The 17,258-nt window shown below is 39.4% G+C and overlaps 1 long non-coding RNA gene across 2 annotated transcripts in view; it reads right to left on the reverse strand.

Moving 5' to 3' along the window:
- The window catches only part of LOC309860210, a 251,410-nt gene that overhangs the window by 168,634 nt on the left and 65,518 nt on the right, over positions 1-17,258 (reverse strand). The gene's annotated exons all lie outside the window — the stretch shown is intronic.

Consider the following 17,258-nt stretch of genomic DNA (forward strand, 5'->3'; position numbering starts at 1 on the left):
ACTTGCAAAATGACAGAAGAATGCTTGCCCTCCCCACCATGTGGAGAGTGTGCCTTTGAAAATGCTGAAGCAGAATACAAATATAAAACGCTCACATGAAGTTTCACCAAGAGAGGCCCTTCTTGCTTTCTTAGAGAGACTCCACAAGCATCAGCCTGCCCCCAACTTTTAACTGGAGGGAATGGGAGTTTCCAGGGAGGTGGGCCTCAGCTGGGAATGAAAGGCACTAACTATTTTGTCTTCTAAATTCAAAGACACAAGCATTACCATTTTATTGTGCCTACTCTGTCACCACAGAGCTGACCAAAAGGGTTTACTTCAGGAAAACCTTCTCCAAAAATCCCATCTGAGCTATATAAAGAAGGCTGATCCTCGAGGGTGTCCCTAAACTTAGGTCATGGAGTAGTAACTACGTATTATGGACTGAGTTGTGTCTCCCCAAAATTCATATGTTGAAGTCCTAACCCCCAGTGCCTCAGAATGTGAGACAGTCTGTAAAGAAGTAATAAAGTCAAATTTAAGTCATTAGAGTGGACCCTAATCCAGTAAAACTGGTAGCCTCATGAGAAGAGATTAGGACCAGACACAGGTACTGAAGGAAGACCATGCAAGGATGCAGGGAGGAGAAGATCATCTGTAAACCAGGGAGAGAAGCCTGCTGACCCCTTGTCATTAGAGACGCAGCCTGTGATACCATGTTATGGCAGCCTGAACAGACTAATACACCATACCCACATCTTTCTCTCTCCATGAGAGAAGGGGATCCACTGGACTTGGCACTTCTTTCTACCTCAAAGATTATGCCCAATTCTTTTCTGCACTAGGTAGGGTCAGTGGTGACTGGTCTAAAGACTGCTGGATTGCTGAATCTATAGGGTATCTGATTATTTGACACTGCCAGGGTAAGAAAGGGGGCAGGAGACCAAACTGGGAGGGAACCAACTACCACCACTCAAGGAGAACACTTGCGTCTCCTTTGGGCTGAAGGGATGCTGGGTTCACCTACTAAGGCCTTCTACTAGAGCAAGGGGACCTCAGCCTCAAGAGGCTCTCAGGAAGAGTCACCACTGGGGGGATGAGAATCAGCAAGAAGCCCAGCCTTGGCAGATGCCCATGCCAGGAAAATGCCCTCCCCTGGAGGAGCCCCTGAAGAAGCCACAGGTGAACTGTCCTCAACATCCCACTTTTGGACGTGGGTGGCACAGGGAGGATGAATAGCCTGTTAGGAAAAGAAAAAACACAGTCCTATAATTCAATTCAATTCTGACACTATCTATCCCTGCCCACTTCAAACACTAATGGCAAGTCCAGGTTGTCACCTGTGCTTCTGATTCACTGGCTATAGATAGAATGTTCCAGTGACTGCCTCTTCAGGTTTGATTAATTTGCTAGAGTGGTCTGTAGAACTCAGAGAAACCTTTCACCTAACAGCCAGATGGACAGATGCATGCATCAAGTACAGGAAAAGGGTGAGGAGCCTCCAGGCTATCTCCCCACAAGCCACTTTCCCCAAATCTCCAGATGTTCACCAGCATGGAAGCTTTCCAAACTCTGTCCTTTTGGGGATTTATGGAGGCTTCATTACTTAGGCACAACTAATTAAGTCACTGGCTATTGGCAACTGAACTCAATCTCTAGCTCCTTTCCCCTCCTGGTAGTTCAAGGAATGGGCCTGAAAGTTCCAACTCTCCAGTCACAAGGTTGGCTCCTGTGGCAACCAGGCTCCACTCTTTGGTTACCTCCTGGCTTTCTAAAAGTCACCTCATAATACAACAAAGATACCTTTGTTGCTCTCCTCTTAGGAAATTCCAAGGATTCTCAGAGCTTTGTGCCAAAAAGCAGGGACAAAGACCAAATATACATTGGTTTTAAATCACAGTATCACACCTTCCTTTTCCCCAAACATTTCCATCCTCCAAGTCAGGCCCATGAATGGATAAGTGGAAATATCTTAGTAATGCAGTTGGATTACAGAAACCAAAGGGCTGCCCTAAATTTTAAATGGAATTGGGAGAGAGAAAGAGAGAGAGAGAGAAGGAGAAAGGAAAAAAAATTTTTTTTTCTAGTCAGAATGGGAAATTTGGGGACCAAAAAGCCCTGTCTTGAGACTCAAGGGACTTACATGTTGTATCTATTACCCAGTTCCTCAGCCAAACACCTCATGCAAATGAAGCACAGTAGAGCTTCTTGACAGGCATTTACTCAAACCTAGTAACCTGCTGCCTCAGGGTTTTTTCAAAATTTCATAATTTACCTCATTCTCACAATCTCACTCCTAAACTTGAATCTCATCTCTGCAACAGACTAACAGTGTGAAACACCAAGTAAGACATGCTCTGGCATTGCCTCAGCTGTAAAATGGGGACAATAATACCATCTGGTAGTGTGGTTGCAAAGAGTAAATGATACAGAACACTGATGATCAAGCCAGGTATATACTGATATAGGGACAACATTAGGGCTCGAAGCTGATGTCCAAGAAAAGATTGTTGAGATGTCTTTGGTGCAAAAAGGTGGTTTTATTAAAGCATAGGGATGGGACCCATGGGCAGAAGTCCATGAGACAGTAAGGGGTGGTGATTATATACTTTCAAGTTGGGAGGGAGTTAGAGACAGCCTAAGTCTCTAATAAATTTTGGAAACAAGGCTGCCAGGACTTTGAGGGGACTAGCTATTGTTACAAAAAGGTCATTTAACACCATCTAATAAAACCTTAGTCATGAGACCCTTCAGACATTTATCAGTGGACCATATGCTTGGGGAATGATTGCCAACACATATCTTGGGGGGTTTTAGAGATAAAGGACATTTCTAAAGGAATTCTTATAGTTAAAGTAGACTTAACTAAGCTAAGACTGCTTTTTGCCCTTAGCAAAGTATTAACATCAAGGCAGTTGAGTCCCTAGAGGAATGTCACTCTGCCTGTTTCAAGGACTTATCAATGGATTGTAGGTAGTAAGGCAATTTAATAATTTTTCTTCTGCCTTTGTTTCCAACATCAATACTACATTCTTTTTTTTTTTTTTTTAAGATTTTATTTATGTATGAGAGAGCGAAAGAGAAAGGGGGAGTGGTACAGAGAAAGGAGAACAAGCAGACTCTGGTGTGGAGCCAATGAAAGTCTTCTCCATCTCAAGACCCTGAGATTATGACCTGAGCTGAAATCAATAGTCAGAAGCTCAAACGACTGAGACACACAGGTGCCCCCATACTATATTATTGATAAATGAGAGTTAGTTATTATTATTAACAATAATTATATGAGAAAATTTTACATTCTGGGAACACTAATCTATCGATGTTACCCAAAGATATTCATTCCCAGTGCAAGCTCTTTGTCTAGAAAACACATGGCAATGTAGGGGCTAAGGGCTGGCCACCATAAAATTATGTCACTTTGGCATATTATTTTAAACAAAAGTTAAGAGGCAGCTAATACAAGAAGGATGCTCACACCTGCCTCTGCCACCTTGAAAAGAGGAAATAAATCTCCCATGTGCAAGTTACCCTCCCTGTAACAGAAGGTAAAGACACATTCTCAGAGACAGAAAATTTAGAGCTGAGAAGGCTGAATAAACAATCTTTGTTACTTTTGATGCATTTACTACTCCAGCACAAATTCTGTTCAGAATTCCCTACTAATATTAGAGGTAGGTAGTTGGATTCTAGCGAGGCCTGGAGGCCAGCTATCTGAAAAGTCAGAGGCCTATCTGGCAGCACTCCAAAACAAAGCCACAAGAAGCCAGATCAAACCAGACAGGCCCAAGATGGTTGACAAAGGAGACTGGAAACCCCTGACTAAATAAGGAAGAAAAATCACAAAACTCTGCTTCCATGAAATGCCCACCTTAAATAATATATATTCTATCCCCTAGTTAACAAATGTCAATGAAAAAATGGAAACCCAAACCCCAGGGCTTGCAGTTCTTGTTCTATTAAGATCATCCATTCTTTTACCTGGAGAGTGTACTTATGTCCCTCTGCTGTGTTGTGTTTATTCTTGAATCCTTCCTCATGACAAGACCATGAGTTTATGGTGACATCTTTGGGATGGGCCGGGTCAAGGCCTCAGGGCCTGGGGTCTTCCCAGTTTACCTGGTGACACTAACTGAAGCTCCCACGGTTAAATTTGCTTTGTTCTATCAATTCCTCACAGATTTATTGCCTCTTCATGTAAAAAGTTCAAAAATTGCCTGCCTTGGTCATCTCTTTAGTTTCAGTTTCATTATTGGACTTCTATGCTCATATTATAAGACTTTGTTTTTCTTCCCCTGTTACTCTGTTTCATGTAAATTTGACTTAGTCCAGAGAGAAGAATCTTGAAGATTGGAAAATTTCTTCCTCCTCCTCAGCACCTACCCCATAACATAAGGCCGTGGGGGCCATGTCAAATGTCACCTTCTCTATGAAATCATTTTCAACTCTGTCTTTGTACTTCCTTCATCCTATTTGCAACTTTGCAGAAGAAACTTTTCCCCCTACTCAGTAGGTTCTGTTCAATTTGCTGAAAAAGTACTTAGCACATTAGTTTTTCCAGCTAAACAACAAGCCCTTTAAAGGATCAGAACGTGGTTTACTCAGTTTTGTGTCTAGTAGGTAGTATGTGCTCAATGTTTAGCTGATGCATTCTTACACGCATGATGGTTAGCTGATGCATTCTTACATGCATGAGGTGTTGAACTAGAAGATGCTCTATGGTGGTTGTGCCAGAATCATCTGGAGAGCTTGTTAAAATACAGGTTCCTGGGCTACACCATCAGTGAGCCAGACTCAGCCAGTTAGAAAGGACCCAGGACATTTTAACAATCACTCACCTTTCCACAAGCTAATTAGTCTACAAGTGAGACGCCCATAGACTACTCCAGCTCTGGGATTCCATGATTACATGAGTCAGATAGCTCATATCTGAGTGTGCCCTTTTCCCAGCTCAACTCTTCAGCCCTTTTTAATTACAGAAGAAGGATAAAAAAAACTTTGTTCTTTTGTTTCCAATGTAGGAACCAATTTTTATTGAGAACCAGTCCATCATGGTTGAGCACAAAGTTTTTTTAGCATTCAAATTAGTTCAGTGTTGATGAACCATTTCTTGAAATTATTTTAGAGCCCATAAACTAGTCTTTTTCTTTTTTTCTTTGGCCTGAAAACAGTCTATCAAGCATCATGAACAGTTCTCAGTTCAAAATTGTCTTTCCAGAAGTTTTAGGAATTGTTCTCTAGCTCTATAGGCTCATGAGTATAATTCTGCGAGACCCCTGTAGCAGATCTCAATCTTACATTTCAAATCTGATCATTTTCTTAATATGTATTCTCTCTCCTCCAACCCAAGTTGCAATACCAAACACTACTTTTTTTTTAAACAAATGAGAAAAAGTTGCTTTAAGGATGCAATATCTAAAAAGGATATACATTAGAATAGTCCCAGTTATTAAAATAGAGATTTTCTGGCCATTTCTCATTTTCTAAACTATTCAGCATCCTTTCACACCCTCCCCTCACATCTCACCAAGCCTATGCAGCTGGATAAGAGACAAAGCATTAAAACATTGGGAGAAAGACCTTAGACCTGTGATCACTAAAAAGAAGAGGAAGATATAAGTGAGGCAGGTGGCTGGGGGCTAGAAAGTTGTCTTTACTTTGACACCTTCTACCAATCAAGAAGAAAGGTTGTTCATATTTCCCTTCCCTGCAGAAAAGTATAGGAGAAATGAAATTGGGCATACTTCCAGTCCTCAGCTGAATTGCTGGTGAATTCTGGTTAATTATCCTGGGGAATTCTGGTTGAAAATCCAACATAAATATGCTATTTCAGCAAGTGTAATTAGAAAAAAATAATATATCTGCAACATTGCTTGTTTAAAATGCTGCATCCTGTAATAAACATTAAATATACTTTTTCCTTTAAACCTGTTAATTATCTTTTCTCCTCCATAAATGTCAGAGGATGTTCTTTCTTCTGGTCTAGGTATACTCTGCTATCTCCCCTCAAGTTTGGGTTTCTGGAGAGACAGATAATGGGACCTCACAAACACATTTATCCTTAAACATGCCTTCTTCCCCAAAATTCTGTCCCCTTTCCACCTTGAGGATCTGGAAAGGTCCATATTTAAGAGTGTTGACCTCTACATGGCACATGTACCACCATTTCTCACCCCCATGTCCACAGCAAGTTTTTCAATTTTGAAACATATCATATATACAGAGTAGTGGGTGCATATATATCAGATATGCATAGTTTACATAATAATATGATCACCAGTTTATGTTACATGAAGGTTAAGAAATAGAACATCAGTGGTATCATAGAGTTTCCTCCTGGATTATGTACCATGTTTCACTGCTCTCAGAGAAAACCATAGGGTGACTTGTATGATAATCATTTTTCCCCTTCTTTTTATAGTTTTATACTTAGATGTACATATTTAAACAACCTAATTTTGTATTGCCTGTTTTTTACCTTTACACAAATGAAAACACACTGTGTGTATATGTGTGTGTGTGTGTTTGTATGTTTGTGTATATGTATATGTGTATATATATATATTTTTTTGAGATTTGCTTCTCTCAGTATGTTTATAAAATTCTTGATGCATGAAGCTGTGGTTCCTTATGGCCATTGCTATATACTATTTCTTCATAAAAATTAACCATAATTTTTGTATTTGTTCATGTCTTGGCAGACAGGTTGTTTCATGTTTAGGTTATTACAAAACTGCCTTGACAGTCCTTCTATGAATCTTCTGGTGCCCATTACAAGAGTAATTACAAGGATAGTTAGCTAAAGGTAGCCTTGCCAGATCAGAAGATATACACATTTACTTTATGAGACAATGTCAAATTGTTTTCCAAAGTGGTTATATCAATTATACTCCTCTACCAGCAATATAGAAGAATTCTACTTATTTCCATCTTTGCCAACATTCTCTATAGACAAATCTAGCTCTCTTAATCCTTCTCAACACAGAGCATGAAGACTTTATTACAAATTTCTCAAAGCTGGCATATAAGATAAAACCTGTTCCTCATCTCCAATATAGAAGATCCCCTTCATCTATTTTTCTTAAAGCATAGAAAATGGAGAAATCCTGGAAGAAGCCAGCCCCTAACTCCCAGTCCTTGAAGCCCCACCTTGGCCTCTCTTAGCCTTCCAGAATCAAAAGTACCCCAATGCAAGAGTTCTCCTTAGTCTCCAAATACATGTTCTCAGGCTTAAGATCAAAACTATAAGAAAATATGTTTTTAAAAAAAGAGAAAAATCTAAATAATCCTTCCTATCTTCCAACCAAAATATTTTCTTATGCTTAAGATGATTATTTATATCAAGCTCAAAATATTATCAATGAGATAACGGTGGGAAAAAGCATTTGGACACAAAGAGAAAAAGACTACATAAAAACTCGAGAATTTTATTTTTAGCTCTAAAGTATCTACAGTTTCTTAGACTTACATATCACTAAATGTATTTTTCTATAATTTTTTCTTAATATGTTAGTTACCATACAGTACATCAGCAGTTTTTGATGTAGTGTTCCATGTTTTGTTGTTTGCATGTAACACCCAATGCTCTATGCAATACATGCCCTCCTTAATAGTCATCACCAGGCTCACACACCCCTCCTAACCCATCCCCTCTAAAACCCTCAGTTTGAATCCCAGAGTCCAAAATCTCTCATGGTTCATCTCTCCCTCTAATTCCCCCCTTCATTTTTCCCTTCCTTTTCCTATTGTCGTCCACGCTATTCCTTATGTTCCGCAAATAAGTGAAACCATATAATAGTCTTTCTCTATTTGACTTATTTCACTTAGCATAACCTCCTCCAGGTCCATCTGTGTTGATGCAAATGTTGGGTATTCATCTTTTCTGATGGCTGAGTAATATTCTATTGTATATATGGTCCACATTTTCTTTCTCCATTTGTCTGTTGAAGGGCATCTCAGCTCCTTCCACATTTTGGCTATTGTGGACACTGCAGCTATGAACACTGGGGTGCATATAGCCCATCTTTTTACTACGTTTGTATCTTTGGGGTAGATACCCAGTAATGCAATTGCTGGGTCATAGGGTAGTTCTATTTTAACTTTTTGAGGAACCTCCACACTTTTTTTCCAAAGTGGATGTATCAATTTGCATTCCCACTGACAGTATAAGAGAGTTCCCTTTTCTCAACAACCTCTCCAATATTTGTTGTTTCTTGTCTTATCAATTTTTCGCCATTATAACTGGTGTAACGTGGTTTTTCAATGTGGTTTTGATTCGAATTTCCCTGATGGCTAATGATGGTAAACATTTTTTCATGTGTTTGTTAGCCATTTGTATGTTATCTTTGGAGAAGTGTTTGCTCATATCTTCTGCCCATTTTTTGACTCGATTATTTGCTTTTTAAGTGTTGAGTTTGAGAAATTCTTTATAGATCTTAGATACCAGCCCTTTATCTGTAGTGTCATTTGCAAATATCTTCTCCCATTCCATGAGTTGTCTCTTTGTTTTGTTGACTGTTTCCTTTGCTGTGAAGAAGCTTTCTATCTTGATGAAGTCCCAAAAGTTCATTTTCTTTTTTGTTTCCCTTGCCTTTGGAGACATGTTTTGGAAAGAAGTTGCTGTGGCTGATGTCGAAAATGTTACTGCCTATGTTCTCCTCTAGGATTTTGACGAATTCCTGTCCCACACTGAGGTCTTTAATCCATTTAGAGTTTATCTTTGTGTATGGTGTAAGGGAATGATTGAGTTTTATTATTCTGTATATAGCTGTCCAATTTTCTCAGCACCATTTATTGAAGAGACCATCTTTATTCCATTGGATATTTTTCCTTGATGTGTTGAAGATTAGTTGACCATAGAGTTGAGGGTCCATATATGGACTCTTTATTCTGCTCCGTTGATCTATGTGTCTGTTTTTGTGCCAGTACCATGCTGTCTTGGTGATCACAGCCTTGTAATATAGTTTGAAATCAGGCAACATGATGCTCGCAAACAAATCTTTGTTTTTCCTTTTCAATATTTCCTTGGCGATTCAGGGTCTTCTCAGGTTCCATACAAATTTTAGGATAGTTTGTTCCAGCACATTGAAAAATGCCATTGGTATTTTGATCAGGATGGCTTTGAAAGAATAGATTGTTCTGGGCAGCATAGACATTTTAACAATGTTTATTCTTCTGATCCATGAGCATAGAATGTTTTTCCATCTTTTTGTGTCTTCCTCAATTTCCTTCATAAGTGTTCTGTAGTTTCTAGAGTATAGATCTTTTACCTCTTTGGTTAAGTTTATTCCAAGTTATCTTAAGGGTTTTAGTACTATTGTAAATGGAATTGATTTCCTAATAAAAGTTATTAAGAATTTTCTTCCTTTGCTAGTTCCCTAAAGGGGCTCTAAGGAACAAATAAAACAGAAATCAGGCTAAATTTTCCATATATATGCTAAGAAGTCCAGTCCTCAATTTCCCCCAAATAGGGTGACATAATCACTAAAGCTCAGAAAACAGGTGCTCTTCCCTCTTTTCCAGCAAAGCAGAGAGGTTGTCTCCCAAACAGACCAGTCTTCGTGGTCTATTATAGACCACTACATCTTTAAAAGTAATACAGGAATTGCCTGCATAGTACCCAACTGACTTAGTGATGGTTTAAAAGCACCCACTCATGTTTTCCCTCAAACTTGGTGTGTAACTCAGGAAAGTCAGTCAAGCACCACTAGTAATGGGGTGTATGGCCAGATGATTTCTGACACTCTAAAACAATTTTACATTCTTTGATTGTTACTTTTCATATCTCTAGGTTGAGTGCTACTGATCTGACTGACAGCCTAATACAAAGTGTGCTTTTATGTAGGCCAACTATAATTGTTCCTGAAAGCATTTGCTATAGTTGAGCTATGCAGCTGCCAAGTTAATTTATGAAGCCGATGATAGATAACCAAGCAGATAGCTTAATAAAGCATGATTATTACTAATTTCTTAACTGGGCCATCAGTCCATGCATTGTAGCTCCACAATGGAAAAGGCTGATGGCAGGTACTACTGGTTGGCTCTGAGCAGTCGTTTTCCCTTCTTCCTTTTGACAGACCCTCATTTGGGAGCTTCAGCAATGTACCCATTTGGAGTCATAGTAATATCGTCTTCTATTTTGACTGCATGTGGAAGTGGGCATAGGACTCCATTCTGGCGAAGGAAGCAGAAGATGATGACCGCTAGGCACTTCTGGAGATGGCTCCTCTCTCTGATGAGAGAGAGAGGTATAAAAGTAGATGACTCTAACTTGCCACTTCTTCCTTCCTGCCTTTGGATTTTGTCCTGACAGGAAATGATAATTAGAGTTACGTTACCTATTTAGTGACATTAGGAAAGGCATGAATGAAATGCTAAAGGAAACCAAGCTGAAAGCAGGAAAGAGAGCTCAGTAACATTGCCCAGGAGCTCAATTACCCCTGGAACCACTGACTCCCAGATGTTTTGTTATAGGAGATTAACAAATTTCTATAATTTATTTGAGACACTTTTATACAAGAATTCTTATACATACCACCTGAGACACACTTATTCATACAAAGGCCTACAATGTTTAAATGACATTGCTCTAAGGACGTGAATGCTTCCTGGCCTAGCTTCACAGTTGATGAAATGACTCGTCTTCTGAGATGTAGATGATTTGGTCCTCTGACACCTCCCAGGACTAGCTTTAGGGGAATCACTAAAATGGACGCATTATCATGCCATCTCTCTGACATTCCTCAATGCCTTCTTCTTAGCAGAGTTGTCCAGTGGGAAAACAAGGAACATACATAGGGTTCAAAGAAAATGCATACAGCATGTAAAGAAGTCTAGCCTTGACAAATAACTCCAGAATTTTACAATGAGAAAATTTAAAAAGTAAGTTATTTTAATATCATATATACATTGGTTCTGCAATTTACATTAAAATATTGCTCTGCATCTGAGTAACTGTGGTAAGGATTTCTAGTGCATTTTCATCCAGCTCTTCTCTCATCCTGGACCTACTGCAGATAGAACTTTGTAGGCCTTCGTAGGTAGTTGGAGCCATTGTCCTAGCCAGAGAAATAGGACTGGAAAGAATGCAAAATTTTAGAACTGCTATGGACTAGTGACTACTGTAATTTTCCTATTCTTTCTAAATGGGAATGTTTATTGTACATCCTTATTTCCACTACATGAATGTATATTAGAAGGATGGAGATTAAGAGAAACTTGTCTCTTTAGTCTATAGGTCACCAAACCAAGACACACCACTTCTAAATATGATAGAGATTATCCATATCACCTGGAGATCTCACTATGGGCAAAGAATTAAGTTCCCAGATGGGACTTTGACTTGTCCTCCTAAGGAAAGGGTTGAATGAGCTCTTCATGTAGACAGAAGAGCAAACCAAGTATTTGGTAATCAAGAAGGCAGACTGCAATGGAGATGATCTGTGTTTACCCACGTTCTTTTCCCTTCTCCCTTCTGGGCAGATTCAAATTCCCAGTCACGTTGCAGTTAGGCAGTGTCATAAACCTCTTTCAGCCAGGGAAAGAAAAAAAGTGATATGGGAATCTCTTCCAGGCCAAAGTATTCTGAAGCCAGTATGCCATCTTTACAGTTTTCTCATTTACTTTGACAAAATATGAGATCACATTTCTTAAGATAGGGGTCTACAAAATAGAGGAAGATAGCAAATAGAGGAAAGTGCTTCCTAACCTGCATGAGATTTTTTTTTAAAGATTTTATTTATTTATTTGTAAGAGGGAGAGAGAGCAGCAGGCAGACAGAGCATCAGGCTCCCCACTGAGCAGGGATCCCAATATGGGACTTGATCCCAGGACCCTGGGATCATGACCTGAGCCGAAGGCATGCACTTAACCAACTGGGCTACCCAGGTGCTCCCTGCATAAGATTTTTCATGAGTATGTGGTTCTAAACCACTGGGCCTTTGTTATTAAAGCAGAACTTACTATATTCTAATTATATACTAATATAATAACATTATTGGGAAAGGAGGAGAACCAACATCTTTCTAATACTTAGGTCACTGATGCCCCCTTCTTGGGCACTATGCCTCTTGAATGCCCAAAGGCAATCCCTTATGCAACACATCAGACCCACTTTCTCTGACAGTCTCACTATATCCAGAATCTATTCCCTTTTCACTAGCTATCAAAACGTCTTCCTCCTATCCATAGTCTTATAACCTATATAAGAAACAATTCACATTTAAGTATTACCATTACAATAACAAACTCAGATTTTTTTCAAGAGAGAAAGTACACTTAGTTTTGCTTATTTGAGTCTGTGTCTTGTATCTATATATAAATCAGTGCCTCCAGGAAGACTTTTGCTTGGAATCTTATAAAAATGACAGTAGGATTTATTAATAACTGACACCCTGTGATTAGAGCTATTTATAGTTAATTTATATACAGCTAGAAAATCATACAGGATATGCATGCAGGTGTATCTGATCTCAGTCTCCACTATTTATCTCCAAGGAATGGTGATCGCCTCTAATCAGAGAAGTTAAGCAAATACTATAACCTCATTGATGTTTATTCTACCCCACATGAGTAGTCCTCAGAATTTCACATCATACTGTACTCTGTGGGGCACGTTAATGTTGCTTCAGAGTCCTCATGACTCATACGTGTACAATTGTCCTAATTTATTATCATGTATGCACACAAAAGAAAACTTCAAATTCCTTTAAAAATTAAAGATTATCTCATAAAGTTCAGAAGAAGAGAAGAGTCTCAAGATGTATTTTGATCAGTGGCTCAACAATTTCACCAAGACCCCAGGTTCCTTCCTTGTCTCTGCTCTCTCACTTTCTGCATTGACTTTATCCTATGCTTGTTTCCCTTTGTAGTCACAAGATGGGTGTAGCTTTCCCTGAAGTCTCATTCAGGTAGGACAATACTTAGCCCAAGGTGGAAAGAGGATGTACACTTCCCCACATCCCTTTTTAGGAAGGGGAAACTTCCTCAGAAACCCCACAAACACTTCTTCCCTTCAGGTCTCCCTGGTCAAAATCACATCACACATCCATCCCCAAACCCAAACCCAAACCCAATCCTGCACTGGGACTAAGAGCTTAGAACATGAAGTCAAAATGATTTTTGTAATAAGGTTAAGATGTTATTAGCCTTTTTCACTGCATTGCCACTCACACTGATGGTGTGAAACCAACGGCAGAGAAAACTACTATATCAGCACCAATCCAAGTAGAGGCACTATACTGTATTAGTCATTACATTCTTTATTGCCATGACTTGCAGTAAAAAATACCATTTTACTGAATGTCCCTGAAAAAGCAGCAAAAATTATTAATAAATCTTGGCATGTGAGCCCACATCTTTCTAATATTCTGTGTGATAGAATTGAGGTATATGCGTGAAATACTTCTGCTGCATATAAAGTAAGTTTTCTCAAGAAAAAAGAAGATCACATATGTAGCTGTTTGAATTGCAAGCTGAACCAACCACTTTTTCAGTGGAATATCAGGGTTTTTTTGAACAACAACAACGATAGACAAGCTAGACTTATTCATACTTGGGTATTGAGCAGAGATTTTCCTTGGGGGTTGAATGAAGTATTCTGCCACTTGGAAGAGACAGAGGGTGGGCAGGATAAAGGGAAAACAAAACAAAACAAAACATAAGGACTGTGTATGTTGCCAGTGAAAAAATATAAGTTTTCAGGAGAAAATTAGAATTATGGAAAATTTGTTCAGCAGCCATGAGCCTTACACCTTCCTGATACTAAAGACTTTTCTTATGAGATGTTGGGAATATTAGTGAATGTGACTGTGATTTTTTTTATATTAACATTTGAAGAAAAACTGCATAACTCTTTGAGCCAACATTCTTCAAACAACCAATGCACCATGTTGTAAACTTATGTATGGTTAAAGGTTCCATTTAATGTGTATGATAGGTCAGTGAGTTTTAAATACGACAGATGAACAGTCCATTAGCATGGCTTTAGTTTCATCAATGAAGCTTTGAAAAACTACCACTTAAGTTTTAGTGTAATATCAAAAAGGAATATCCACACATATCTGAAAAGATATTAAAATTTTTCTCCCTTTCCAACTGCATACATGCAGCTTTTATACTTTAATGGAAATAGTATATTGCAATAGATTGAATGTAGAAACTAATATGAGAATCAATTGCACCAAATAGTAAAGATATTTGCACAATTGCAAAACCACTTCACTCTCATTCCTTGTTTGTTTTGGGGAATATAGTCTTTCTCATTGAAAATGTTACTTTTGTAAACATGGGTTTCTATACCAGGTATATATAAAGGCACTGTTAATTAAGCTTTGGTGGCTTTAAATGTTAAAGAATGGAAAACTCCATTGTTCCTATTATTAATAAAGAAAGTATGAGGCTAAAAAATAAATAAAATATACTTATAAATAAGCATTTTAAAGTATTTCTAAATTTTAATTTCTACAATAATAAGTATTGATAGATATAAAACACAAAACAGAAGGTCACTGGGGTCCTTGATTCTTTGAGGGTAGAGTCCTGAGACCAAAGAGTTTGAGAATCATTGGCTAAGGCTAATCAGGACCCATGACCCATCATCAGATGTCATTAGATTTACTAGAAGCACATGGATTTCTGGTGCATAGGAAGATACATGGATAAATGTAGAATTCTGCTACCAGAGAAAAAGGGAGCATCTGATACAGTATAGTGGAAACTTTCACTTTCCTCCAATATGTTCTGCAACACACTGGCTGCCATTTGAGTAAGTAATAGGAATGGCTTTGTGACCTGGCAGCTTTCACTTTCCCTTTTTGCCATGCTCTGTGGCTGTGTTCTCTGCCATGTTGAGACCCTCCAGCTCTGATCCTGCAGTCTGACCTGTGGTTCCTCCCACAGCACCTATCAGGCCATGATCAGAGATGGGGATCCTTGGTCTTAGTGAAGCTGGGGGTAGAAGTGTAAAAATAGGAATTGAGAAATATTAATAAACAATAACCTTCAGGCAGTGGTACCTTTATATTTTCTTCATAGCAAGAACATGGGAGCAATAACCTGTTTGGAACGGAGTCTACAGGAATTGTTTTGAAACTATTTGCTGAGCAAGCATGCAGTCACTTTTAATCCATGCTTTATATTACAGATACATAAGAATAGTAAAGTTTGGTAAAGATGCCTTTATTCACACATCCCTTCAGGTTTAGAAAATGAGAATCATCGATCTCAAATAATGGGTAAGCCTGGGATGGGGCAGGTGTTGGATAATTAAGAGTAGGGAAATTTAAAAGGGGACTTCTGTATTCCTAACACACTCTTGGACCCTGTCTCTGCCTTGAAGAAGGTAAGGAAGAAAATCAAGGGACCGTGGAATAAGGTGCAAAATCCACTGCTGAGTCAGGGATGATAGATAAGCAATACTACTCAAGTGTAATATGGGGTGAACAAATTCTGGTTCTTTTGGTACTTGAGCAATAGATAAAGCGTGACAGGTGACAGGATAAGAAGGACCTTTTGCTGGAGACTCAGCTAAAAAATACTTCCCTCTGCTTCCATGATTCAGCACATTTAATGCATTTAATAGAGTTCCAGCAACCGTTGAGATGTTGATCACAGAGGTAACAGCATCCACAAGACTCTTCATGCTTGTTTGAGCAAAGGACTGAGCGATAGGATTTGGGGTCAGGGAAAGACACTGAGATGTCTGAATCTTCCCCTGGAATTATTAGCATCAATAGAACAGTCTCTCCCATGTAATATTTGGTGTACTTTATTATATAATTCCATTAATTCACCTAATATAACATTGTGCTGAAGGCTTTTGTCTCAGGTCTCAAATATTCCCAAGAGTTTCCTGGGAAGTCACTGGAAAGTGGTAGGTCATCCAACAATATTCAGTTAAATTGATTAACTGTGGAAACTCATTTTCAATCTTATGGATAGATGAACTACAACTTACTAATGTAACAGAAATTATACCTCATGTAGGTGTAGCATTTAACTTTTTGCAAAGCCAACATATTCCATCATCTTCATAGCAACTAAACTGGAATTACCTCACATTATCCTAAGAACAACATGCAAGGTATGCTCTATCTCCCTTTGGCAGGTAGGGAAACTGAGGTTTAAAGACACATACACTTTTAAATGATTTACCCCAACTTCACAAGAGCAAGTTGGAGCAGAAACATAATTTGAATCCAGGCATCTAAATTCCACATCACAGCTGGCTGCTGTTTACAGATTTGCCCTGCTGCATCCAGAAAGATGAACAGAGCTCCTAAGTCATCTGACTTGCTCATTTCATGACACACATGTTTTGATATGGAGATGCCCCCTCCCATCCACCTTCCCCTCAACAGCTAGCTGTGTCACCTGCTGGGCAACACTTATCACTCACCATCTCGTGGTACTGCTGCTGTGTGACAAGCTTTCATCTCTCCTGTAAAGTCCTTGAGAGAGGATGGTGACTAGCCTCATTGCTCTCTGGGGCTTTTCCACAGATGCCCACTCAGTGCATGGCCTATGGTAGAAGCTTAGTAAATATACTCATTCCTTGTTGACGAAATGTTCACACTTCTGTGCTGAGGGCTGAATAGTTCTATGAGAAACTCACTCTCACAACAAATCAGTTCCCCTGTAGAATTGCCCCTTTCAACTAAAACCAGATCTGATCCTGCAAAACCAGCTCTAATTCAACCAGGCCAGCCAGCACTCCCAGCCAAGTGGGATCTCACAGCCATTCTAGGAAGACCAAGGGATGCCCTTCCTAGGTCCCCTTCAATAAAGGCCTTGGTGCCCCAAGCTGCTGGGAGTGCTGTCATCAGGCTATACTCAGCTTAAGCCCCTTCAGGGATTACCACGACTGCCCTCCCTCCAGGAACCCTCATATCTATGACCCATCTGCTTGGGGGTTATGAAGGTTTGGCTATCTCAGCTCAACATGGGACAGGAGCTGAAGGGAAATTCTGGCTCCAGGGCTCCCTATGGGGTCAATAGAGACTGTCACTAATCCAACATCACAGTTCAACCTCATCCTCTGCCCAGCCTTTCTCCCTCTCCCTCCCCCAGCTGTGGCTCTCAAGTGATCCCCTAAGAAGTATGCTGCATGTCAACCCCATGTCAGAGTTCCCACTCCGAGACACACCTTCCCTTCTTCCAGGATTTCAAACAAATTCAAAAAGCGTTCTAAAGGTCCTTCCTTATTTCTGTATGCACCTTGAGGAATTACAACCAGCCACGGCACTGCTCCCTCCCCCTTGTATAGTGAAAGCAGCTTTTCTCTG

The sequence above is a fragment of the Mustela nivalis genome, assembly GCF_964662115.1.
Source record: "Mustela nivalis genome assembly, chromosome: 2".
In the NCBI taxonomy this organism is placed as follows: domain Eukaryota; kingdom Metazoa; phylum Chordata; class Mammalia; order Carnivora; family Mustelidae; genus Mustela; species Mustela nivalis.